A 25586-nucleotide genomic window follows, 5' to 3' on the forward strand; every position below is an offset into this window, starting at 1 on the left:
ATGCAAGGCTTGTCCCCAGCACTGAGCTCTGGCAAATTTGTCTATGGAGCAAACCACCTAATTGCTGTTCTTATTTACTTGTGTGCACAAATCAAGAAAAGGACAGTTAAAATGCACATGCGGTGTGATCCCTTAGCATAATGATCAAAAGAGGAGAACAGCAGGTCTCCTACAAAAAGAGGTTTTTGTAGATGTTAGAATCACCTAGTGATTGCAGGAGACAGGACACAGAAGGACTAGGCTGCAGAGAGAGCCACTGTCTCAATGTGGTCTCAAGAGGCACACACTGGCTGGTCAGTTTGCTTCCTAGTCACTGTGCTTAGAAACATTTGACTAATCCAAGGCTGTGATTACAATTTTAAGAGGAACTGCTCTGGCTGTTAGGGACCATTGTGTCTTTTATTAAAAGCATTGTTCTGGGAGCTTCTGACAGACACTAGGACATTTTAGTGCTTCCCAGAAGGCGGCCACTGCCTCCTCAGACTTGAGCATCTGAACTACCAACTGACCAGAGTTCCAGCCAGGTTGACCCTCACCGTGAAGGTAAGAATCAAACTGCATGTCCAGCAATGGCTCCTGAGTGGACCACAGAAAGACGCAGTTAGGAACACCCTCCAAAAACAAAAGACAACATTTTTCAAAAATATTTTTTACAGCAGAATAACTAATTTACGAAAAGCTACAAAAATCATATTTACCAGGACGCATCTGTTAAATAAAAACATCATGTTAGTGTGCATTTAGGCAGGGCTATGTACAAGGATTCTGGTTCTTGCTCTCCTTAGAACAATAGCCCATGCCCAATGGGGCTCACCCTGGCAGGGCTGCAGGGAGGATAGCAGAGGCAAAACAGACCCTCCACACAGTGGCACCCTGCCCACCCTGTTTCCCCTAAAACTTACCCCAGCATCATGCAATGTTCCTGGCAGCCCCTGGAGGCCGGTGGGAAACAGGGCTCAGACTTCCAAGTCAAGGTGAGCAGCGATGACTCCTTTGAGTAGAGCATCCAAGCAGAAATAGAACTATTTCTGAATGAGAAAAGACAACATGAAAACCAAAAGTGTGACAGGTCTGTGGATACGAAAACAATGTCAAATGAAAATTCTCCCCAATCCACACTGAAACCCACCCAGGAGCCCCCTGTCATGGTGCTGCTAGCCACAGTCTGATGGAGCCTGTTAGGAGTTTTTCTTTCATGAACTTTCAGATCAGAAAAGATTAGCACAGCACCCAGTAGCCTCAGGCCTAAGGTTACCACAGAGCTGAGAACCTGGGCGGCACAAGGTCTGCTGTCCCCAAGCCCCAGGCAGCACAGAGTAGGGGCGTGGGCAATAGGAACTGCAGGGCTGAAGGGAGGGGCAGCAGCTCCAGGTCCCTGGAGCCCCAGCACAAGGTCTTGACTCCAGCAGCAATGATGGCATCCAAGAGGCCATCCAGCTTTGTCAGTTGGAGAAAACCAGGAAGGAGTCCAGCAACAAGAGCCCAGCTCATCAAGAAGGGGCTGAAAGTTGCCAGCAGCCTGGGTAGCTCACTGAAAAGTGTCTTCCCTGAAGCCCCCAGGAGAACGCCCAGCAAGAGGAACTCAGCAGTCCCCAGTGACAAAGACCTCATCCCAAGGGGCTTGGACTCTTACCACCTCTCCAAGCCACCAAAGGATTCCACAGCTGCTGCACCTCCAGGAAACACCACCACCAGAATCGAGCCTATGGAAGTGACCTTGGCGGGGCAGAAACTTCTGCTGAGTTGATGTGCACTGAAGCAATCCGGGGTGTTTCCAAGACCACCCTGGAAGGCAGCAATGGTCCTGCATCTGTGAGCACACGCTTCTGCTCCTCCAGTGTGCCTTCCCACTCTAATGGGAACAGCAGCTCTTTGGATAATTATGACAGCATAGAACAGAAGATCCAGGTGTTTTTGGCTCTGAAGACACAGTCAGGAAGCCTGCTGCTGAACTTGCAGAGATGCCTTCCCACTCCTCCCTGGCCTCTCCTTCCATGTCCACTCACATCATCCCTTAAGGCTCTTTGATCATGTTCAGTAACAGGTGGGGGAGGGGATACTTGGCCCCTTCCCTGGATGAGCATGCACAGCCTCCTTGAGGAGACTCTGCAGAGTGCTCTACAATCTAACTTGCCTCAGAGCCTAAGGTATGATCATGGGCCTGAACTTGCTTAAGTGAAAGGATCCTCTTTGCTTAAGGTATATTTATACACCTACCTTCCAGAGATCACTTCTAAGGTACTTGCACCTCAGCTTTGTTTCTTGTGTGATTTTCAGCCCTACAAAATCTACTCAGGCTGATACCTGAGGCCAGGTTCCTCCAGGACCTTTCTTAGGTGAGTCTTGTTCTATGTCCTGGGCTTCTTTGAATGTCCTGGAGAGACCCAAAGATTCAGCCCTCAGACTCAGGTTACAGTCCAGGGCATAGGATGAACTGTTCTGACTTCCAGTTCAATGCCTGACTCTTAATCTTCTGTCCTGAAGCCCCACCCGAGCCTCTTCTTTGTCTTTTCTGGGCAACTCTATCCTCTGACCTGGAGTAGTACCTCTGCTGCTATTTGTTGATAGAGGAGGCCAAGAGCTTGCCATTTCTTCTAGATGACACCAAAAGCCTCTGTCACCTGAAATAATGTGGACAGGAGTACTGCCTCGCTGTGCCAGCTGCACAGCACAGAGAGTCAGCTTTTGTCCCATGCATGGAGGGACACTGGTGTATTTCCTGTAACTGAGTCTTCGTATGAAAATCTGTCTCTAAGCCTTGTGTTTTAATAGAAAGTGGAGCCTATTGAATAAACTATAGCTATTCTTTAATGTGTCCAGGCTACAGAAACTTTTGTGACACATTTTGGTGCGTTTACCACCTTCACATTTTATGCTGGAATCAAGACTGATGCTTTCCTCTGCTCCAATAGCAATAGTGGAAATGTCATCAGAACAGCTGTTGCTCTGGCACAGCAGTTCAACTGTGTGTATATCACCATCACCATCACCATCACCATCTTCTTCCTCCTCCTCATTATAACCTCTGCTACAACTATTTTACTCCACTGTGCACATTTGCAGTGCCTAGAGGAGAATTTCCCCATCATCTCAGTGTGTACTTTTTTCAAATTGGGAACTTCCTTCCCATATCTGAGGGGGAAGTGTTCTCCCACCACACATAAAAGCAACCATTTGTTGATTCAATTTTCCACATTTCTCCAGAGGAAGGTCAAGACTCCAAGAATCATCTCACTCACTGAGATCTAGGTGAGCCTTTTTTCAATTAATGATGCCCTTTCTGTTATTATATCATTTAATTTGAAAACAAAATTAGAAAGCCATACATGTAGATATAGTTGAGGCCCAAGGATACTCTATTGACAGGATAACTGAGAACATTTCTTTCAAACTAAGAAAATTATGCTAAACATAGGTATTGCTTTTGTTGTAGCAGGATTTGTAAAGGTCATCTAGGGTCGGGGGAGGGCATGAGGCCACGATGGGAGGCACAGCTGAGCACACACTTTATAACGGTGCACACATATACATATATGCACACACTCAGATGAACAGTGATGTTTTTATTATATGCATAGGCTAGAAGAGGGTCCCTATGTCATGAGTAGATGGTTTTATGTTACAGGGACCTGGTCCTAGTTCTAGAGCCATCCCCAGGATGTGTACAAGAAGACCTATAGCCAACTTCTTTGTCTTGTCCACTCTGTGATGAGTGTGTAATTTCTCTAGTTGCCTCACTAGACTTGAGGCTGGTGTGACATCCAGATTCTGGGAGGAGAAACTTACCTATGCAGTAAGTATAAACATGGTTAACACAGCCTTAATAAGTTATGTCCTCTGACCTATTCACTTGGGCCAAGGGGTGGAGAATCACCACCCTTAGAATCCAGGATTTTTGATGAAAAGAACCTTTTTAATTTAGATCCATAGTATTTATTGTTGCTTAATATAAATCATAGTGCTCTGAAGTCTTATTAAGAATGTCAGGCACTAACCAGATAGATTTGGGCCTATTTTTCTGTTAATATACACAGTGTCTCTGGTTCAATTTTTAGGTCCTTGATTCAATTTCGGTTGAGTTTTTTGCATGGTGAGAGAGAGGGGTTTAATTTTATTTTATTGTATATAAATTTCCAATTTTCCCATCATTATTTTTTGAAGAGGATATCGTTTTCTCCAATGTACATTTTTTATGCTTTTTGACAATTATAAGAGAGCTCTAATTATGGGCATTGGTCTCTGTGTTATCTATTCTATACCATTAGTCTACAAGTCTATTTTGTTGCCAATACCATACTGTTTTTTGTTATTATTGATCTGTAGCATAGTTTAAGGTCTAGTATAGAGATGCCACCTAATTCACTCTTCTTGCTAAAAATTGCTTTAGCTATCCTGGGTCTCTTATTTTGTCAGATAAATTTCATGACTGCTTTTTCTATTTCTCTGAGGAATGTCATTGGGATTTTGATTGAGATTACATTAAATCTGTATAGTGCTTTTGGTAGTGTGGTCATTTTGACAATATTAATTCTGCCTATTTAAGAAAAAAAATACATCTTTCCATATTCTCATGTCATCTTTTATCTTTTTTCCATAGGGTTCTGTAGATTTCACTGGAGAGATCTTTCAGCTATTGTTAGGTTGATTCCCCAGGATTTTATAATTTTTATACTATTCAAAGTTAGTAGTTTTTCTCATTTCCTTTGCAGAGGATTTTTTATTGATATTCAGAAATGCCTTTGATTTATGGGTGTTGATTTTGTATCCTGCTACTTTACTGACTTCATTTACTAGTTCTAGTATTTTCCTGATGGAATATGTCGAGTCTTTTAGATATAGAATTATATTGTCTGCAAATAGTGCTAATTTGAGTTCTTCCTTACTTATCCATATCCCTTTAATTTATTTTATTTGTCTAATTGGTCTGGCCAGTGTTTCAAGAAATATGTTAAATAGAAGTTGTGGAAACGGGCATCCCTGTCTTTTTCCAGTTTTTAGAGGAAATGCTTCCATTTTCTGCCTTGGTGTCCTAGAATGGTGCTCCCCAATCTTGTGGCTATTGGCCATGTAATTCATCAAATTGACAAACTCAGCTTTTTCTGTCACAGGATCTATATGCCAAAATATCATGTGCTTGAAGCTACTGAATTAGGCAGGATAGACATGGAACATTTCCATAATCGCAAAAATTATTGAATGATGATGCTCTATAAACCACCAGGAGCAAATATTATGGAGAATATGACCTATTTGGAGTTCAAATCTAGTACCTTTCAACAAATAACTTGCTAACTGTGTTCCAATATAAATTTTTTGTTAAAAATAATAAATAAATAAATAAAATAGAATGGTGTGGATACAGCTATCAGGAGCTACATTTATGAATTCTGTTCTAGAGCATCCAACAGGTTTTACCTGGTCTCTTCCAATCATAGGATTTCAAGCACCTCTCTTGAAGGCCCCCTCCCATTCTGGTAAAGGCCATTGACTCTTATGGTGTCCTTTGTCAGAATCCCTCTTAACTTCTAGGCTAATGAGGAAACTAGCCAATCAATAAACCACTACCCCTGCCACTCCAGATAATTCTTGTGCATGGGAATTCATAGCCATCCTAGGAGTATGAAGCTGCTGTCATTGGTACCACACTTAGAAAGTTAGTAATTTTCTGTTTTTATTACAGGTCCTAGTTTTTATAACAGGTCCTAGTAGAACATGACTCAAGCCCACTTAGTTATAAGCTGGGAATGCTGCTGAAATAAGACAAAAACCACCACCAACAACAACAATAACAATAACATAAAGCCCTCTACATTTATGTGGGGATTTTTCTCTAAAAAAGACCTTGAATTTTTAAAAATTATCACATCTCCATATGGCTTCTGCCCAATAAACCCCTCAATGATAAACAGTGTTATAAAAGAATATTTTCTGAAATATTTTTTGAGGAAGTAAAGAGCAACCCACTTGGAAACAGTACAGAATGTGAGCAATTTTTTGCTAGATTATAACATAAAATTATAATGAAGCTGTGGTGAAGACCCTTCACAAACTTCAAGAACAGACAGGAGATTTCCTCCTGCTGACATGGTCTCAAGTCAGAGCTGCACCCAACTTGGAATCTCTTGAGGCAAAGAAGGCCCACAAGGTCATTGAACTAGCTGTTCTGTCACAATGGGGGAATATATATCATAAATTACCTAATAATACATCTAATAAAACTAATAATTACAAAATGCTATCTTTGACATAGTTTAATTAAATTTAATTTTGAATGAAAGTGTTTAATCTTTAATACAACATATTTATCTTATTGCTGATAGATGATATTTTACTACCAGAAAGTGATAACTTAATGATCTCTGTTAAAGAATGCAAGTCCAAGGAGACTTCAAGCATCAATTATTTATAAGCAGACTTGCTGCTGTGTCCCCATGTAAAGGTAGCAAAACTCCTGTCATGAGGTTGATGCACCCCTGCCTCACCTGACCACAATGATCTCATCTGAAAGAGACCAGAAGTATGGCACAACCTTGAACCTAAAGAAATCTTAGAGAGGTAAGGCCACAATAATGTCTTAGAGTCAAGTTCATGGAATACTGCCTTCATAGCATACATTAAGAGTGCCTGAGTGGCAACACACTATCCCATGCTAGGTTGTGTGAACAGCAAACTACTTATCTCTTAGGCAAAACCCTGGGCATGAGGCTATGTGTTAAATTCCCTGCTCTTACTCCATTGCTCACTCCTTGATTGGTCACTGCAGAAATTGCATTGGTTGCTACCTGTAATCTGATAAGCTACTGCCTGAGTATATATACATGGTAACTTCACAATAAAATGAGACCTGCTTCCTGCTTGATGTCCAGAGGTCTTGATTAGTGACTTCACAGACACAGCCTCTTCTACAATTTTTTGTGAAACCCCTTGCTGGACCAGAAAGAGCCCACATAAACATCAGTACATAGCATTTGTCTTTTTTTGTTGTTGTTTTGAAGGTTCAAAAAAAAAATTCTTGTAATGTGACTCTCCTGACCTCTAATGAATGTCAGTATGTTTAGCATTTCCATCACCACATGTTCGATATTTGGATATTTACTCACTTTCTCTTTGTACCAGAGAAGGTTATTCTTCCATTAGAAATGACTGGGTGATTTTTGCTTTTCTTTAAGCATTTATTAGGGTGGTGATAATGAAAAGAACTTTTTGTATCCTGCCATTTTCTAAGAATGACAGTTCCTTCATACTATTTTAAGCAGGATTCAGCTTGTCCATGAGTTCCTTTTTTTCTTTTAATCTATGCAGAAGGTTTTACTTTTCTTCACACTGCTTTTCACATCATACCTACAAGTCAACTGATGGAGCTATGCTGAGTAAGAAAAAAAATACCAATAAATTGATGATAGGTAGGCCTACTTACATCTTCTATGGAGGTGTAACAACTGAGTTGTTGCCTCAGATTATTGGGAGAAAATAAATTCAGTGTAAACTCACTAAGCTTGTAATATTTTAGCCTAAATTCACTCTCCACAGAGAATTTTAGGTCCTCCAAGGCATCTGTTCACCACAGGATTCTGCAAAGTAACCATGGATCCACTAGCTACAACATAAACCAGGGGATCATCCCAAAATTTATCTGGGACCAAATAAAACCAGTAACTGTTCCTCTTCTGCAGGATTCAACACCCTCACCATGAGAGTCATATTCACTAATGAAAAAAAAAAATCTAGTACAATTTTCAACTGCATTGACCATATGCAACTTTGCTTTGATTTTGATCAAAGTATTAATATAATCACTAATGAAACATTTTAGCTAAAAAAAATCATGATATACACTTTTAAAAATATTTATTTTCTAAATGTTTATTTTCTAGATGTAGGTGGACACAATATCTCTATTTAATTTATATGTGACACTGAGGTTTTAACCCAGTGCCTCACATGTGCTAGTTGATCACTCTACCTCTGAGGAAAAATCCCAGTCTCTCATGATATTCACTTTGATGTCTACGTTTTTGTTTAAAAGAGTGTTTTGATTCTTCCATGTTTTTCTGTGGATAAGCAGTTTACTTATTTTATTTATTCTATTTATTTATTTCCTTTGCACCTGCAATGAAACCCAGGGGCACTTAAACACTGAGCCATATCCCTAGCCCTTTTATCTTTTTTTTTTTTTTTTTTTTTTTTTTTTTTTTATTTTGAGACAGAATCTCCCTAAATTTCTTAGGACATTTCTGAGTGGCTGAGGCTGGATTTGAATTATGATCCTCCTGCCTCGGCTTCCCAAGCTTATGGGATTACAGGCATCATTTTCACTATGTTTAAATAATTTGACATTTTATGAATGTTTAAAAAAACGTGGTGAACATTTGGAGTCTTTAGTTGTAGGCAAATTTTTAAATGGGCACAAACACCGGTAGGATTAACTTGTTCTTGTGTTCTGTTCTATATATACAACAATATATGAAATGATTCAAAATTACTAGAAGAAAGTAAATGTGATAAACAAAATGAGAAATGATAAGTATTTGAGGAGGCAAAATGATAATTACACCATTATTATCAATATATGTGTCAAATTACTATATTGTATGATAAAGATATACTTGTGTCAGACTGGAGTGGTGGCTCAGTGATAAGCACTTTCCTTGCATGTGTAAGGCACTGTGTGCAATCCTCAACACGACATAAAATAAATAAGGATATAACAATTTTCTACAGTTAAACAAAGAAATTAAAAAAGATATATGTGTAAATTAAATTATAAAGTTATGAATAGTTGCACATATATATCAAAGTATTTTCCCCAAGATATGTAGTAATTCAAAAGAAAAATATAGTAACTTTATAGTGGATAGACCCTTTAGACATCAACTTAACTAAGTGATCAAGGTCATCACCACCAGTAATCAAACATGTTGAAGACATGAGCCTCTTGATATGGTGAGCTGAGAAGGAGCCACCACCATTTCTGTGCTATTGCCAAAACTGCAGAGCCTCCCTCTGATCTAGAGAAAACACAAGGAAACCCACAGTTCTACAAAACACTTGTTCCTCAGTGCTGTCAAGATCATGAAAGATGAGTATAGACTGAGGGAATGTCACCAATGTTAAGGTCTGTAAACAAGTCAGGATGGCGCCTGGCATTTTGCCAGAGGGAGTGGTTTGTGAGGTGGCGCCAGCGAGCCATTAAGTGTGGAGATTTCTTATTGGTTGACTGCTGTATCTAGTTTATGTTAATTAAGATAAGCTGTGTGGAATGTATATATACCCCTCCTGTCCTACAATAAATGGCTCCGACTCCTGCTGTATCAATCTACACAAATTGTTGGTCACCCCCTGGTTATTTTGCTGCAGCCAGACTGTGGCAACCAATTGATCAGGGACACAAAAGAGAAATAACAACTAAATGCAGTGTGGGGTCCAGAATGGGGTGATGGAATAAGGAAAGGATCTTGGTAGAAAAATGGGAAATTCCAATAAGAGCTATTTTGTTTTGTTTTAGGTACTGGGGGTCTAACTCAGGACTGCTTTACCATTGAGCTACATCCCCAGCCCTTTTTTATTTTCATTTTTTTTTTTAAATTTTGAGACTGTGTCTCATTAAATTGCTTAGGGCCTTGTTAATTTGCTGAGGCAGGCCTCGAATTCTCTATCCTCCTGTCTCAGCCTCCTGAGCTGCTGGGATTACGGACATGCACCACTGTACCCAGCATCCAATAAGATGTGAAGTTCAGGTGATAGTACTGAACTAAGGATAAGTTCTCAGGCTTGATCACTTACTAGGGTTATGTAAGATGTGAATATTAGGGAAGGCTAGGTGAGGGGTGTACTGAAGCTATCTGTTCTATTTTTGGCAACTTTTCTGTAAATCTAAAATTAGGTCAAAATTAAAGTTTAAAAAAGTTGCCACATTGAAAATTTAGGGCAGATGCCTGGAAGGCCTCATGGGAAATTTCACTGCTCTGCCTGTCTTTGGATTTGAGATTGGGAGACTTCCTGTCCTCAGAGCATTAAAGCACCCACAAAGATTTATTCAGTCATTCTGGCCTATGGTTGGCCAAATGGCTTATACCTTTCTAACAGACAGGCCCCCCATCCTCCTCTGCAGTATGGAGCCCTGAGCCCCCCACCCCACCTTGGGATTCTCATCCTGGCTGGCGGAGGCTGCGAGGTGAGGCTGCAGCAGTCTGGGGAAGGCTTGGCAGGTGAGTGAGAGGGTGCTCCAGAGGGAGGGAGGCTCAGACAGTGGTTAGCTGCAGAGTGGGGCTTTGCAGAGGCGAGGGGGAAAGGGAGGGGGGCTCTCCTTCTCAAGGGGCCCTTTCATGTTGAAATTAGCCGTCATGAATGCTAGGGGACCAGGAGCCCAGGCGTGGGAAATGTGAGAGCCCCCTTATGTCCCCTCAGGTGACAGTGCCGTCTGTGGCTCCCAGCCGGCCAGCCAGGATGCATTAGGAGAAGTGTCGGTGTGCACCTGGGGCGGGGGAGGGTCCCATCAAGACATTGACCCACTCAGGGAATGGAGATTTGACGAAGGGAGTTCTAGACTCTCCTGGTGCTGGAGGGGAGGGTGGACTGGGCACCCTGTGGGCTTCAGGATTAATGGTTGGGCAATTGGCAAGAATCCAAGAGAAAGCTCTGGTCCCAACCCTCTCCAATGCCCTGAGTAGCCTGCTTCTCACCAGCTCTGAAGGTGCAGACCCTGCTGACAAACCTCCAGGGACAAGGAGCTCACTCTATCCTGGGAGAGCGTAGGGTCCAGGCATTGGTTCCACCTCTGGATTCAGTTTTCATTCCCAGCCAGGAAATCTGAGACATTGGACAGGGGAGGCTGTGGCCCCATCTTCCCTGGTACACTCTCAGCCCAAAAGTGACCCCTGCTGTCCGGACAACCCTGGAGGCAGAGGACCATGCTGGCTAGCTGTGCACGGATTGTGCTGGGTGGCCTACCAGCCCCCTCCCCACCCCGCATTCTCTGTTGCTCTCCGCTGGCCCCCAAGGTCCTCTTCAAATGTACTGCCACAGGAGGGAGGTGGGTGAGGCCAACATCTGGACCAAGGGGACATCGTTGGCCCTCACAGCTGGAGCTATTAGCAGCCAATGTTTACCCAGACATTATTTGCCTTTGTAAGTGCCTGGCCCCCAACATGCCCCCCCCTAGGAGAGGGTCCTGAGCCTCCTCCCCACGACTGGGCAGGGACGGACCCGAGAGTGCCGTGGATGGCTGGAGTTCAGATCCTCCCAGCAGCTTCAGCTGCCTGAGAGAGGAAAGGGCTAGCCAACTGGGCTGTCCGTGCCGAGGTGTGGGCACGAGTCGGACAAGGCCATGGAGAAAGTGTGAGTGGACCCTGGACACAGCGTGGTGCAGAGAGAAGGGGCAGACCCCTGGAATGTTCCAGAACCTTGCTGGCTGATCTTGGGTCAGTCTGTTCCTCTGTATCCTGTGCCACCAAATGGGAAGATTTCCTTGCCACCTGATTGAAAATAGTCTCTGTTTTAGTCAGCTTTTTTGCTGCACGATGGAAGGACCCAACCAGAACAATTGTAGAGAGGGAAAAGTTGCCTTGGGGGCTCAGGGTTTTAGAGGTCTCAATGCACAGACAGCAGGCTCCATTCCTCAAGGTTTGAGGTGAGCTGAACCTCATGGCGGAAGAGTGTGGTGGAGGGAAGGGGCTCACATGATGATCAGGAAGCAGAGGGAGGCTCCACTTGCCAAATACAAATATATATCCCAAATAATTGGCCCATGACCCTCCTCCCCAGCCACACCCCACCACTTCAGTCACCACTCAGTCAATCACTATCAGGGGATTAATTCACTGAGGGGTTAAGACTCTCACAACCCCACCATTTGTCCTCTGAACCCTCTTGCATTGTCTCACAGCTAAGTTTTTGGGGACCCCTCACATCCAAACCAGAACAGCCTCCTGCCACACCTATCCCCTCCCGTGCCTGTTTGCCCTTTGTAGCATATGTTTCAACATGCACCCCTCTGCCGGAGCACGACCACCAGGAGGGCAGGCAGGACCTCACTTTACTGTCACTGCTCCCTGGCATCCAACCAATCTTCCACAGCTCTTCCCTAGCTTGCCCCTCTCATTCCATCTGCTTCAAGTGACATTGTGGATTGGGGTCAGAGAAGGACAGACCATGTTCTGTGGTGGCAGGCTCTGGCCAGAGGAGTTTTCTCCTGGAGCACAGCGAGTCCCAGGTGGGCACTAGGGTGGGAAAGACTATTATGCCTTCATGATAATAGAGTATGCATTCACACGAGGAACCAGATTCAGAGATGTTCACCAACTTACCTAAGGTCACACAGCCCCAAAGTTACAGAACCAAGATATGAGCGCTGGTTCAAGGTTTCCTCTTTACTCTGCTGCCTTCTGTAAAAGGTGTTCAAAGTTCTCATTTAATTCCCCAGGACACTTGTGTCCCACACTCCATTGTATCTATACATTCTTTCTATATCATTGCATCCTCAACCCCAACCTTGTTGATGAGCACAGAAGACAACATGAGCCCGATTTCACAGATAGAGAGGAGCCTGTAGTCACACAGCCAGTAAATGGCAACATCTGATCTAAGCTCAGGTCAGCCTCATGTTGGCACATTTCCCTTAACCTTCTACCAGGCTGGGACTAAGCTTTCAGGTCTCATTGGTTGGCATGGGGCTCCTGACCTCCCAGCCTGCATTAACACACCATGCTAGAAGCTTCCCAGGGACCTCACCCTGGACAGAACCTGCTCCATTTACCCCATCCACAGGGTCATTTCAAAAACCCCTGTTGGCCCTCCAGTGAAGAGGCAAAGGGTGTCCAGGCTGCCAGGGCCCAGGAAACAAGGTAAACCTTAGGCTACTACAGAGCACCTACAAAATACTCAGACTCAAGGCAGCTGCAACTTGACTCTTGCTGAAAGCCAAGCATCAACCCTAAGAATATTTACTGCATCTGTGCAATATTCCTGACATTCCATGAAATCATTTTCTTTTTTTATTTTGTGGAATTGGGGATCAAACCCACAGGTGCCTTTATCACTGAGCCTTATAACCCTGGCCCTTTTTACTTTTTTATTTTTATTTTTTATTTTGAGGATCTCACTAAGTTGCCCAACCTCACCTGAAGGTTTTGACCCTCCTACCTCAGCCTCTTGATTCACTGGGATTACCAGGAATGTGTTTTTTTGAATCTGAAATACGTTTATGAAAAAATATGAATTAGTCCAGTGCTTGCTATGTGGGATGCTAATCAATGAATTCAACAAAGTGGCAGGATATAAAATCAATACACATAAATCAAAGACACTCCTGTATATCAATGACAAATCATCTGAAATGGAAATGAGGACAACCACTCAATTCAGAATATCCTCAAAAAAAAAAAATAAAATACTTGGGAATCAACCTAACAAAAGAGGTGAAAGACTTATACAATGAAAACTACAGAACCCTAAAGAGAGAAATAGAAGAAGATCTTAGAAGATGGAAAAATATACCCTGTTCATGGATAGGTAAAACTAACATCATCAAAATGGTGATATTACCAAAAGTTCTCTATAGGTTTAATGCAATGCCAATCAAAATCCCAACGGCATTTCTGGTAGAAATAGAGAAACCGATCATGAAACTCATATGGAAAAATAAAACACCCAGAATAGCAAAAACAATGCTAAGCAGGAAGTGTGAATCAGGCAGTACAGCTATACCAGACTTCAAAGTATACTACAGAGCAATAGTAACAAAAACAGCATGGTACTGGTACCAAAACAGGCGGGTGGACCAATGGTACAGAATAGAGGACACAGAAACCAATCCACAAAATTACAACTATCTTATATTTGATAAAGGGGCTAAAAGCATGCAATGGAGGAAGGATAGCATCTTCAACAAATGGTGCTGGAAAAACTGGAAATCCATATACAACAAAATGAAACTGAATCCCTTTCTCTCACCATGCACAAAAGTTAACTTAAAGTGGATCAAGGAACTTGATATCAAATCAGAGACATGGCGTCTGAAAGAAGAAAAAGTTGGCTATGATCTACATACTATGGGGTCCGGCTCCAAATTCCTCAATAGGACACCCATAGCACAAGAGTTAATAACTAGAATCAACAAATGGGACTTACTCAAACTAAAAAGTTTTTTCTCAGCAAAAGAAACAATAAGAGAGTTAAATGGGGAGCCTACGTCCTGGTAACAAATTTTTACTCCTCACACTTCAGACAGAGACCTAATATCCAGAATATACAAAGAACTTAAAAAATTAGACTATAAGATAACAAATAACCCAATCAACAAATGGGCCGAGGACCTGAACAGACATTTCTCAGATGAGGACATACAATCAATCAACAAGTACATGAAAAAATGCTCACAATCTCTATCAGTCAGAGAAATGCGAATCAAAACCACCCTAAGATATCATCTCACTCCAGTAAGATTGGCAGTCATTAGGAAGTCAAACAACAACAAATGCTGGCGAGGATGTGGGGAAAAGGGTTCACTTGTACATTGCTGGTGGGACTGCAAATTGGTGAGGCCAATTTGGAAAGCAGTATGGAGATTTCTAGGAAAGCTCGGAATGGAACCACCATTTGACCCAGCTATTCCCCTACTCGGTCTATTCCCTAAAGACCTAAAAAGAGCACACTATAGGAACACTTCTACATCCATGTTCATAGCAGCACAATTCACAATAGAAAGACTGTGGAACCAACATATATGTCCTTCAATAGACGAATGGATAAAAAAAAATGTGGCATTTATACACAATGGAGTATTACTCTGCATTAAAAAATGACAAAATGATAGAATTTGCAGGGAAATGGATGGCATTAGAGCAGATTATGCTAAGTAAAGCTAGCCAATCCCTTAAAAACAAATGCCAAATGTCTTCGTTGATATAAGGAGAGTAACTAACAACAGAGTAGAAACGAAGAGCATGAGAAGAAGATTAACATTAAAAAGGGATGAGAGGTGAGAGGGAAAGGGAGAGAGAAGGGTAATTGCATGGAAATGGAAGAAGACCCTCAGGGTTATACAAAATTACATACAAGAGGAAGTTAGGGGAAAGGGGACAAAAATATAAGGGGGAGAAATGAATTACACTAGAGGGGGTAGAGAGAGAAGAGGGGAGGGGAGGGGGAGGGGGGATAGTAGAGGATAGGAAAGGCAGCAGAATAAAACAGACACTAGTATGGCAATATGTAAATCAATGGATGTGCAACTGATGTGATTCTGCAATCTGTATACAGGGTAAAAATGGGAGTTCATAACCTACTTGAATCAAACTGTGAAATATGATATATCAAGAACTATGTAATGTTTTGAACACCCAACAATAAAAATTAATTTAAAAAAAAAGAAACTGTTGCATTACACTGCTGAAGGTCACTTCCTCTAGGATTCTGGGCTTCAGGGTAAAGAAAGCCACCCCAACTGGGCCATGCTCAGTCCCCCCTTCTCTCCAGAGTGGGCACAAAGAAGCCAGGCATGGCACATTCATGACATTAGGAAAATCCTTATAAATAAAATAGTTCCTTTGAAAGCTGAGCTCTCCACAGTCCATCTCCTCTGGACAGGAATAAAGCCAAGCCCGTGACTCCAGTGTCACCTCCCTCCATCGACTAGAGGAAACATTCATTTTAAGAAGTATAACAAGAAAAGTGAGTGACAGTCTATTGACATTTTAAAAAGTGTGTGAGCAGTGGGGGCACGACTTGCTGGAGAGACCCAGAGAGAGGAGGAGAGAGAAGCCACACCAGTCCCTTAAATCTCCGCTCAACCTGGAGGGCTCAGGCTCCTCTGTCGCCCAAGGGCTGCAGCTCGGTGTCCCCTTCACCAAACAGGAGGTCGAGGTGGCAAGGGGCGGGTGGGGGGCAGGGCCATGAGCCTGGAGTTCCCTGACTCCTAAATCAGGTTCCCAACTGGCGGGGCTCTGGTGGCTCTGGGGGACTGTCCTGGGAGGGCAGGCATGATATCTGGCCAAAGGAGACCAGGGATCAGGTCCCCTCAGTTTTCCAGCCAAGCTGTGGCTCAGGGACACACACGGACCTGCCTCGTGCCAGCACCACTGCCACCTGCCCCCACCATCACCTGCACCTCTGGAGTGAGCGCAGCTCGGGGTGGGGTGCAGAGGCATGGGACGGATGTCCACGGAGACCATTCTAGGGAGGACCTGGGGCCACCTCTACGCCCTCTCCAAGGTGAGGGGCGAAGGTGCTGGGCCTGGGGACTCGCTGGGCACTGAAAGGGACAATGCCCTGGGGATTCATGGGCTCCAGGACTGAAGCCAGCCTCGGGCCTCCACCGTGTCGGCCTCTCACACTGTCCTCCTAGTGCAGCATGCACACACACATGCATATGTGTGGGACAGCGCACGCTCACTAGCGTGGATGTCACACCCCTGCACCAGCATTACTGCTCGAGCAGAAGGGACTGGCAGGGTCAGTTCACCTGCACATGCGCAGACCATGTGCACCCGCCCCATGATGCATGCACCGCCCCCCCACACCCGTTCTGTCTTACTCAGGAGCCCACTTACGTGCACACAGGTGGACAGACGCTCGTTCTGCCCCACGTCCCACACTCCCAGCAGGTGCCCATCCAGCACAGGCCAAACCCACGGGGCGTAGCGCACCCAGTGACGGTGGCCTCCCCACCTCCCAGCACCCCACCTCATGGAGCCCCACTCCCTGATCAGTGTTTGAACAGCTGTCCTTTGTCCCCTGAGCGCTGGGGGAGCAGGCCATGGGCGGCCTCGAGGGAGAATGTCACCCTCTCCAGGCCCTCCTGCCCCCAGCCTGCCTTTGTCAACCAGGACAGTGCTCGGGGGGAACCTGCTGTCTTGCCCTCCTAGCTGGTTTCCCCGCCAGGGCCCTGGGCAATGAGTGAGCCTCGGGCATTTCTCCTCACCCCGTCGCCCTTGCCCAGGACTTATCAGTGGGCGTGAGTAGAGAGGACAGGGGCTGACACTCGGGGAGGCCTGTTCTAGAAGCATCCACCCGTCCCTCCCCTTCCTCTCCACCCGCCCAGCCCCTCACATCTGCTGGTGGCCCCACCTCTCAGCCTTTGTCCAGGCTGTTCCCCGCCCCCAACTCGAACCTTGGCAAGGACCCCTAGCCTCCCTCTCCAGGAAGCCCTCTGGGTTCTCTTCCCTCTTGGCCTAGAGGTGCCTGCACCTCACCCCTACCACACCAAGATGTCCATTTCTTGCTCCCTGAACATGACCATGAGATGGGGAAGTGTGGAGTCGTGGGGAAGGTAGACAGCTGGGTTCCCATTATCCTGGCACCCCCAGAAGTGGGGGGGAAGCCCTGGCCAAGGGCAAGACCTCTGCAGGAGGAGGGTGGACGGGAGGGAGAGACCCAGGGAGTGCGGTGCCTCTATCCTCACGCCTCCAGGAGTGAATCAGGTCCCTGGCCTTCATTCAAGAGTAAAGGATGCCACCACACACATGAGGAAGTTAGTAAATTCCCTCCCCTCCCCTTCTCACCCAGAAGGCTGCCAAATTCTAGATGGTAATGGTTTGCGCGATAGTGAAATCAGCATATCCATCAACACACTCCCTGCTCATCATGTACAGGGAAGGGCCAGTGGCTCCAGTTTCACATCATCATCCTCTGGAGGCTTCCTGGGCACCGGCTCCCAAATACCCAGAGGAAGGGACAGCCCCCCAGCCCCCTCCTAGGTGCCACCAGGCAGCCCCTGGGAGCTCTGAGGGACCATCATGAAGGGGACTCCTTTCTACACAGACTGCCTTTGCTTTGGAGGACAGTGAGTGGGACCTGTTGGTTGAACTTGGTGTGACAAGGGTGGGCATCCTGGGTCCATCACCATAGCCGGAGGCCTGCTTAGGAGCCTTCCCAGGGTTCCTCCCACTTTTCAAGTGAGCATGTCCAGACATGGGGAAGTAGGATGTGCTCCTAAAAGCATGTCTGAGGAGGTGAGGCTGAAGTGCAGGGCCCTCTGCTCATAGGAAGGGACAGACAGCACATGGCTTAAGAACTGGAGATTAGACTCAGGGGCACTCAATTATTGAGCCACATTCCTAGCTCTTCTTATATTTTATTTAGAGATAGGGTCTTGCTAATTTGCTTAGCATCTTGCTAAGTTGCTGAGGCTGGCTTTGAACTTGCAATCGTGCTGCCTTAGCCTCCAAAGCTGCTGGGATTATAGGCCATAGACATAGACTTTTGTTGGGAAAACCTGGGTTCTATTCCCTGCCCTGCCACTTGCTACCTTGGAGATCCTGGACATGTGGCTTGGCTCTTCTGAGTCTCACTCTACCTATTTGCAAAATGGGGGTGATATCTGTAGCCCCTCTTGCAAGACTCTATAAAGATTCCCATGGATTGTATGCGGTGACTATATCCCACATAGCAAGCACTGGACTAATTCATGTCTTTTCATAAACGTATTTCATATTCAAAAAAACACATTCCTGGTAATCCCAGTGAATCAAGAGGCTGAGGTAGGAGGATCAAAAGCTTCAGGTGAGCTTGGGCAACTTACTGAGATCCTCAAAATAAAAAATAAAAATAAAAAATTATAAAGGGCCAGGGTTATAAGGCTCAGTGATAAAGGCACCTGTGGGTTTGATCCCCAATTCCACAAAATAACAAAAGAAAATGATTTCATGGAATGTCAGGCATATTGCAGAGATGCAGTAAATATTCTTTGGGTTGATTCTTGGCTTTCAGCAAGAGTCAAGTTGCAGCTGCCTTGAGTCTGAGTATTTTGTAGGTGCTCCATAGTAGCCTAAAGTTTACCTTGTTTCCTGGGCCCTGGCAGACTGGACACCCTTTGCCTCTTCACTGAAGGGCCAACAGGGGTTTTTGAAATGACGCTATGGATGGGATAAATGGAGCAGGTTCTGTCCAGGGTGAGGTCCCTGGGAAGCTTCTAGCACGGTGTGTTAATGCAGGCTGGGAGGTCAGGAGCCCCGTGTCAGCCAATGAGACCTGAAAGCTGAGTCCCAGCCTGGAAGAAGGTTAAGGGCAATGTGCCAACATGAGGCTGACCTGAGCTTAGTTCAGATGTTGCCATTTACTGGCTGTGTGACTACAGGCTTCTCTCTGGTCTGTGAAATCAGGCTCATGTTGTCTTCTGTGCTCATCAACAAGGTTGGGGTTGAGGATGCAATGATATAGAAAGAATGTATAGATACAATGGAGTGTGGGACACAAGTGTCCTGGGAAATTAAATGAGAACTTTTAACATCTTTTACAGAAGACAGCAGAGTAAAGAGAAAACCTTGAACCAGCGCTAATATCTTGGTTCTGTAACTTTGGGGCTGTGTGAGCTTAGGTAAGTTAGAGAACATCTCTGAATCTCGTTCCTCATGTGAATGCATACTCTATTATCATGAAGGCATAATAGTCTTTCCCACCCTAGTGCCCACCTGGGACTCGCTGTGCTCCAGGAGAAAACTCCTCTGGCCAGAGCCTGCCACCACAGAACATGGTCTGTCCTTCTCTGACCCCAATCCACAATGTCACTTGAAGCAGATGGAATGAGAGGGGCAAGCTAGGGAAGAGCTGTGGAAGATTGGTTGGATGCCAGGGAGCAGTGACAGTAAAGTGAGGTCCTGCCTGCCCTCCTGGTGGTCGTGCTCCAGCAGAGGGGTGCATGTTGGAACATATGCTACAAAGGGCAAACAGGCACAGGAGGGGATAGGTGTGGCAGGAGGCTGTTCTGGTTTGGATATGAGGGGTCCCCAAAAAACTTAGCTGTGAGACAATGCAAGAGGGTTCGGAGGACAAATGATGGGGTTGTGAGAGTCTTAACCCCTCAGTGAATTAATCCCCTGATAGTGATTGACTGAGTGGTGACTGAAGTGGTGGGGTGTGGCTGGGGAGGAGGGTCATGGGCCAATTATTTGGGATATATATTTGTATTTGGCAAGTGGAGCCTCCCTCTGCTTCCTGATCATCATGTGAGCCCCTTCCCTCCACCACACTCTTCCGCCATGAGGTTCAGCTCACCTCAAACCTTGAGGAATGGAGCCTGCTGTCTGTGCATTGAGACCTCTAAAACCCTGAGCCCCCAAGGCAACTTTTCCCTCTCTACAATTGTTCTGGTTGGGTCCTTCCATCGTGCAGCAAAAAAGCTGACTAAAACAGAGACTATTTTCAATCAGATGGCAAGGAAATATTCCCATATGGTGGCACATGATACAGAGGAACAGACTGACCCAAGGTCAGCCAGCAAGGTTCTGGAACATTCCAGGGGTCTGCCCCTTCTCTCTGCACCATGCTGTGTCCAGGGTCCACTCACACTTTCTCCATGGCCTTGTCCTACTTGTGCCCACACCTCGGCACGGACAGCCCAGCTGGCTAGCCCTTTCTTCTCTCAGGCAGCTGAAGCTGCTGGGAGGATCTGAACTCCAGCCAGCCACGGCACTCTCGGGTCCGTCCCTGCCCAGTCATGGGGAGTAGGCTCAGGACCCTCTCCTCGGAAGGGGGCATGTTGGGGGCCAGGAACTTACAAAGGCAAATAATGTCTGGGTAAACATTGGCTGCTGATAGTTCCAGCTGTGAGGGCCAACGATGTCCCCTTGGTCCAGATGTTGGCCTCACCCACCTCCCTCCTGTGGCAGTACATTTGAAGAGGACCTTGGGGGCCAGCAGAGAGCAACACAGAATGCGGGGTGGGGAGGGGGCTGGCAGGCCACCCAGCACAATCTGTGCACAGCTAGCCAGCATGGTCCTCTGCCTCCAGGGTTGTCCGGACAGCAGGGGTCACTCCTGGGCTGAGAGTGTACCAGGGAAGATGGGGCCACAGCCTCCCCTGTCCACTGTCTCAGATTTCCTGGCAGGGAATGAAAACTGAATCCAGAGGTGGAATCAATGCCTGGACCCTACGCTCTCCCAGGATAGAGTGAGCTCCTTGTCCCTGGAGGTTTGTCAGCAGGGTCTGCACCTTCAGAGCTGGCGAGAAGCAGGCTACTCAGGGCATTGGAGAGAGTTGGGACCAGAGCCTTCTTTTGGATTCTCGCCAATTGCCCAACCCTTGATCCTGAAGCCCACAGGGTGCCCACTCCACCCTCCCCTCCAGCACCAGGAGAGTCTAGAACTTCCTTCCTCAAATCTCCCTTCTCTGAGTGGGTCAACGTCTTGATGGGACCCTCCCCCACCCCAGGTGCACACCGACACTTCTCCTAATGCATCCTGGCTGGCCGGCTGAGAGCCACAGAAGGCACTGTCACATGAGGGGACATAAGGGGGCTCTCAAATTTCCCACGCCTGGGCTCCTGGGCCCCCAGCATTCATGATGGCTGATTTCAACATGAAAGGGCCCCTTGGGAAGGAGAGCCCCCCTCCCTTTTCCCCTCGCCTCTGCTAAGCCCCACTCTGCAGCTATCCACTGTCTGAGCCTCCCTCCCTCTGGAGTACCCTCTCACTCACCTGCCAAGCCTTCCCCAGACTGCTGCAGCCTCACCTCGCAGCCTCTGCCAGCCAGAATGAGAATCCCAAGGTGGGGTCGGGGGCTCAGGGCTCCATACTGCAGAGGAGGTGGGGGGGCCTGTCTGTTTTAAAGGTATAAGCCATTTGGCCAACCATAGGTCAGAATGACTGAATAAATCTTTGTGGGTGCTTTAATGCTCTGAGTACAGGAGGTCTCCCAATCTCAAATCCAAAGACAGGCAGAGCAGTGAAATTTCCCATGAGGCCTTCCAGGCATCTGCCCTAAATTTTCAATGTGGCAACTTTTTAAAACTTTTATTTTGATCTAATTTTAGATTTACAGAAAAGTTGCCAAAAATAGAACAGATATCTTCAGTACACCCCTCACCTAGCCTTCCCTAATATTCAGATCTTACATAACCCTAGTAAATGATCAACCCTGAGAACTTATCCTTAGTTCAGTACTATCACCTGAACTTCACATCTTATTGGATGCTGGGTACAGTGGTGCATGTCCGTAATCCCAGCAGCTCAGGAGGCTGAGACAGGAGGATAGGTAATTCGAGGCCTGCCTCAGCAAATTACCAAGGCCCTAAGCAATTTAATGAGACGCAGTCTCAAAATTAAAAAAAAAAATGAAAATAAAAAAGGGCTGGGGATGTAGCTCAATGGTAAAGCAGTCCTGAGTTAGATCCCCAGTACCTAAAACAAAACAAAACAGCTCTTATTGGAATTTCCCATTTTTCTACCAAGATCCTTTCTTTATTCCATCACCCCATTCTGGACCCCACACTGCATTTAGTTGTTATTTCTCTTTTTTGTCCCTGATAGATTGGTTGCCACAGTCCGGCTGCAGCAAAATAACCAGGGGGTGACGAACAACTTGTGTAGATTGATACAGCAGGAGTCGGAGCCATTTATTGTAGGACAGGAGGGGTATATATACATTCCACACAGCTTATCTTAATTAACATAAACTAGATACAGCAGTCAACCAATAAGAAATCTCCACAGTTAATGCCTCACTGGCGCCACCTCACAAATCACTCCCTCTGGCAAAATGCCAGGCGCCATCCCGACTTGTTTACAGACCTTAACATTGGTGACATTCCCTCAGCCTATACTCATCTTTCATGATCTTGACAGCACTGAGGAACAAGTGTTTTGTAGAACTGTGGGTTTCCTTGTGTTTTCTCAAGATCAGAGGGAGGCTCTGCAGTTTTGGCAATACCACAGAAATGGTGGTGGCTCCTTCTCAGCTCACCATATCAAGAGGCTCATGTCTTCAACATGTTTGATTACTGGTGGTGATGACCTTGATCACTTAGTTAAGTTGATGTCTAAAGGGTCTATCCACTATAAAGTTACTATATTTTTCTTTTGAATTAATACATATCTTGGGGAAAATACTTTGATATATATGTGCAACTATTCATAACTTTACAATTTAATTTACACATATATCTTTTTAATTTCTTTGTTTAGTTGTAGAAAATTGTTATATCCTTATTTATTTTATGTCATGTTGAGGATTGCACACAGTGCCTTACACATGCAAGGAAAGTGCTTATCACTGAGCCACCACTCCAGTCTGACACAAGTATATCTTTATCATACAATATAGTAATTTGACACATATATATTTATAATAATGGTGTAATTATCATTTTGCCTCCTCAAATACTTATCATTTCTCATTTTGTTTATCACATTTACTTTCTTCTAGTAATTTTGAATCATATCATATATTGTTGTATATAGAGAACAGAACACAAGAACAAGTTAATCCTACCGGTGTTTGTGCCCATTTAAAAATGTGCCTACAACTAAAGATTCCAAATGTTCAGCACGTTTTTTTAAATATTCATAAAATGTCAAATTATTTAAACATAATGAAAATAATGCCTGTAATCCCAGAAGCTTGGGAAGCTCAGGCAGGAGGATCATAATTCAAATCCAGCCTCAGCCACTCAGAAATGTCCTAAGAAAATTAGGAAGATTCTGTCTCAATATAAAAAAGATAAAAGGGCTAGGGATGTGGCTCAGTGATGAAGTGCCCCTGGGTTTCATTGCAGGTGCAAAGGAAATAAATAAATAGAATAAATAAAATAAGTAAACTGCTTATCCACAGAACAACATGGAAGAATCAAAACACTCTTTTAAACAAAAACGTAGACATCAAAGTGAATATCATGAGAGACTGGGATTTTTCCTCAGAGGTAGAGTGATCAACTAGCACATGTGAGGCACTGGGTTAAAACCTCAGTGTCACATATAAATTAAATAAAGATATTGTGTCCACCTACATCTAGAAAATAAACATTTAGAAAATAAATATTTTTAAAAGTGTATATCATGATTTTTTTCTAGTTAAAATGTTTCATTAGTGATTATATTAATACTTTGATCAAAATCAAAGCAAAGTTGCATATGGTCAATGCAGTTGAAAATTGTACTAGATTTTTTTTTCATTAGTGAATATGACTCTCATGATGAGGGTGTTGAATCCTGCAGAAGAGAAACAGTTACTGGTTTGGTTTGGTCCCAGATAAATTTTGGGATGATCCCCTGGTTTATGTTGTAGCTAGTGGATCCATGGTTACTTTGCAGAATCCTGTGGTAAATAGATGCCTTGGAGGACCTAAAATTCTCTGTAGAGATTGAATTTAGGCTAAAGTTTTACAAGCTTAGTGAGTTTACACTGAATTTATTTTCTCCCAATAATCTGAGGCAACAACTCAGTTGTTACAACCTCCATAGAAGATGTAAGTAGGCCTACCTATCATCAATTTATTGGTATTTTTTTCTTACTCAGCATAGCTCCATCAGTTGACTTGTAGGTATGATGTGAAAAGCAGTGTGAAGAAAAGTAAAACCTTCTGCATAGATTAAAAGAAAAAAAGGAACTCATGTACAAGCTGAATCCTGCTTAAAATAGTATGAAGGAACTGCCATTCTTAGAAAATGGCAGGATACAGAAAGTTCTTTTCATTATCTCCACCCTAATAAATGCTTAAAGAAAAGCAAAAATTACCCAGTCATTTCTAATGGAAGAATAACCTTCTCTGGTACAAAGAGAAAGTGAGTAAATATCCAAATATTGAACCTGTGGTGATGGAAATGCTAAACATACTGACATTCATTAGAGGTCAGGAGAGTCACATTACAAGAATTTTTTTTGAACCTTCAAAAAAAAAAAAAGACAAATGCTATGTACTGATGTTTATGTGGGCTCTTTCTGGTCCAGCAAGGGGTTTCACAAAAAATTGTAGAACAGGCTGTGTCTGTGAAGTCACTAATCAAGACCTCTGGACATCAAGCAGGAAGCAGGTCTCATTTTATTGTGAAGTTACCATGTATATATACTCAGGCAGTAGCTTATCAGATTACAGGCAGCCACCAATGCAATTTCTGCAGTGACCAATCAAGGAGTGAGCAATGGAGTAAGAGCAGGGAATTAAACACATAGCCTCATGCCCAGGGTTGTGCCTAAGGGGTAAGTAGTTTGCTGTTCACACAACCTAGCATGGGATAGTGTGTTGCCACTCAGGCACTCTTAATGTATGCTATGAAGGCAGTATTCCATGAACTTGACTCTAAGACATTATTGTGGCCTTACCTCTCTAAGATTTCTTGAGGTTCAAGGTTGTGCCATACTTCTGGTCTCTTTCAGATGAGATCATTGTGGTCAGGTGATGCAGGGGTGCATCAACCTCATGACAGGAGTTTTGCTACCTTTACATGGGGACACAGCAGCAAGACTGCTTATAAATAATTGATGCTTGAAGTCTCCTTGGACTTGCATTCTTTAACAGCGATCATTAAGTTATCACTTTCTGGTAGTAAAATCTCATCTATCAGCAATTAGATAAATATGGTGTATTAAAGATTAAACACTTTCATTCAAAATTAAATTTAATTAAACTATGTCAAAGATAGCATTTTGTAATTATTAGTTTTATTAGATGTATTATTTGGTAATTTATGATATATATGCCCCCCTTGTGACAGAACAGCTAGTTCAATGACCTTGTGGGCCTTCTTTGCCTCAGGAGAATCCAAGTTGGGTGCAGCTCTGACTTGAGACCATGTCAGCAGGAGGAAATCTCCTGTCTGTTCTTGAAGTCTGTGAAGGGTCTTCGTCTTTGCCACAGCTTCATTAGAAATTTATGTTATAA

The sequence above is a fragment of the Callospermophilus lateralis genome, unplaced genomic scaffold (assembly GCF_048772815.1).
Source record: "Callospermophilus lateralis isolate mCalLat2 unplaced genomic scaffold, mCalLat2.hap1 Scaffold_210, whole genome shotgun sequence".
Classification (NCBI taxonomy): Eukaryota; Metazoa; Chordata; class Mammalia; order Rodentia; family Sciuridae; genus Callospermophilus; species Callospermophilus lateralis.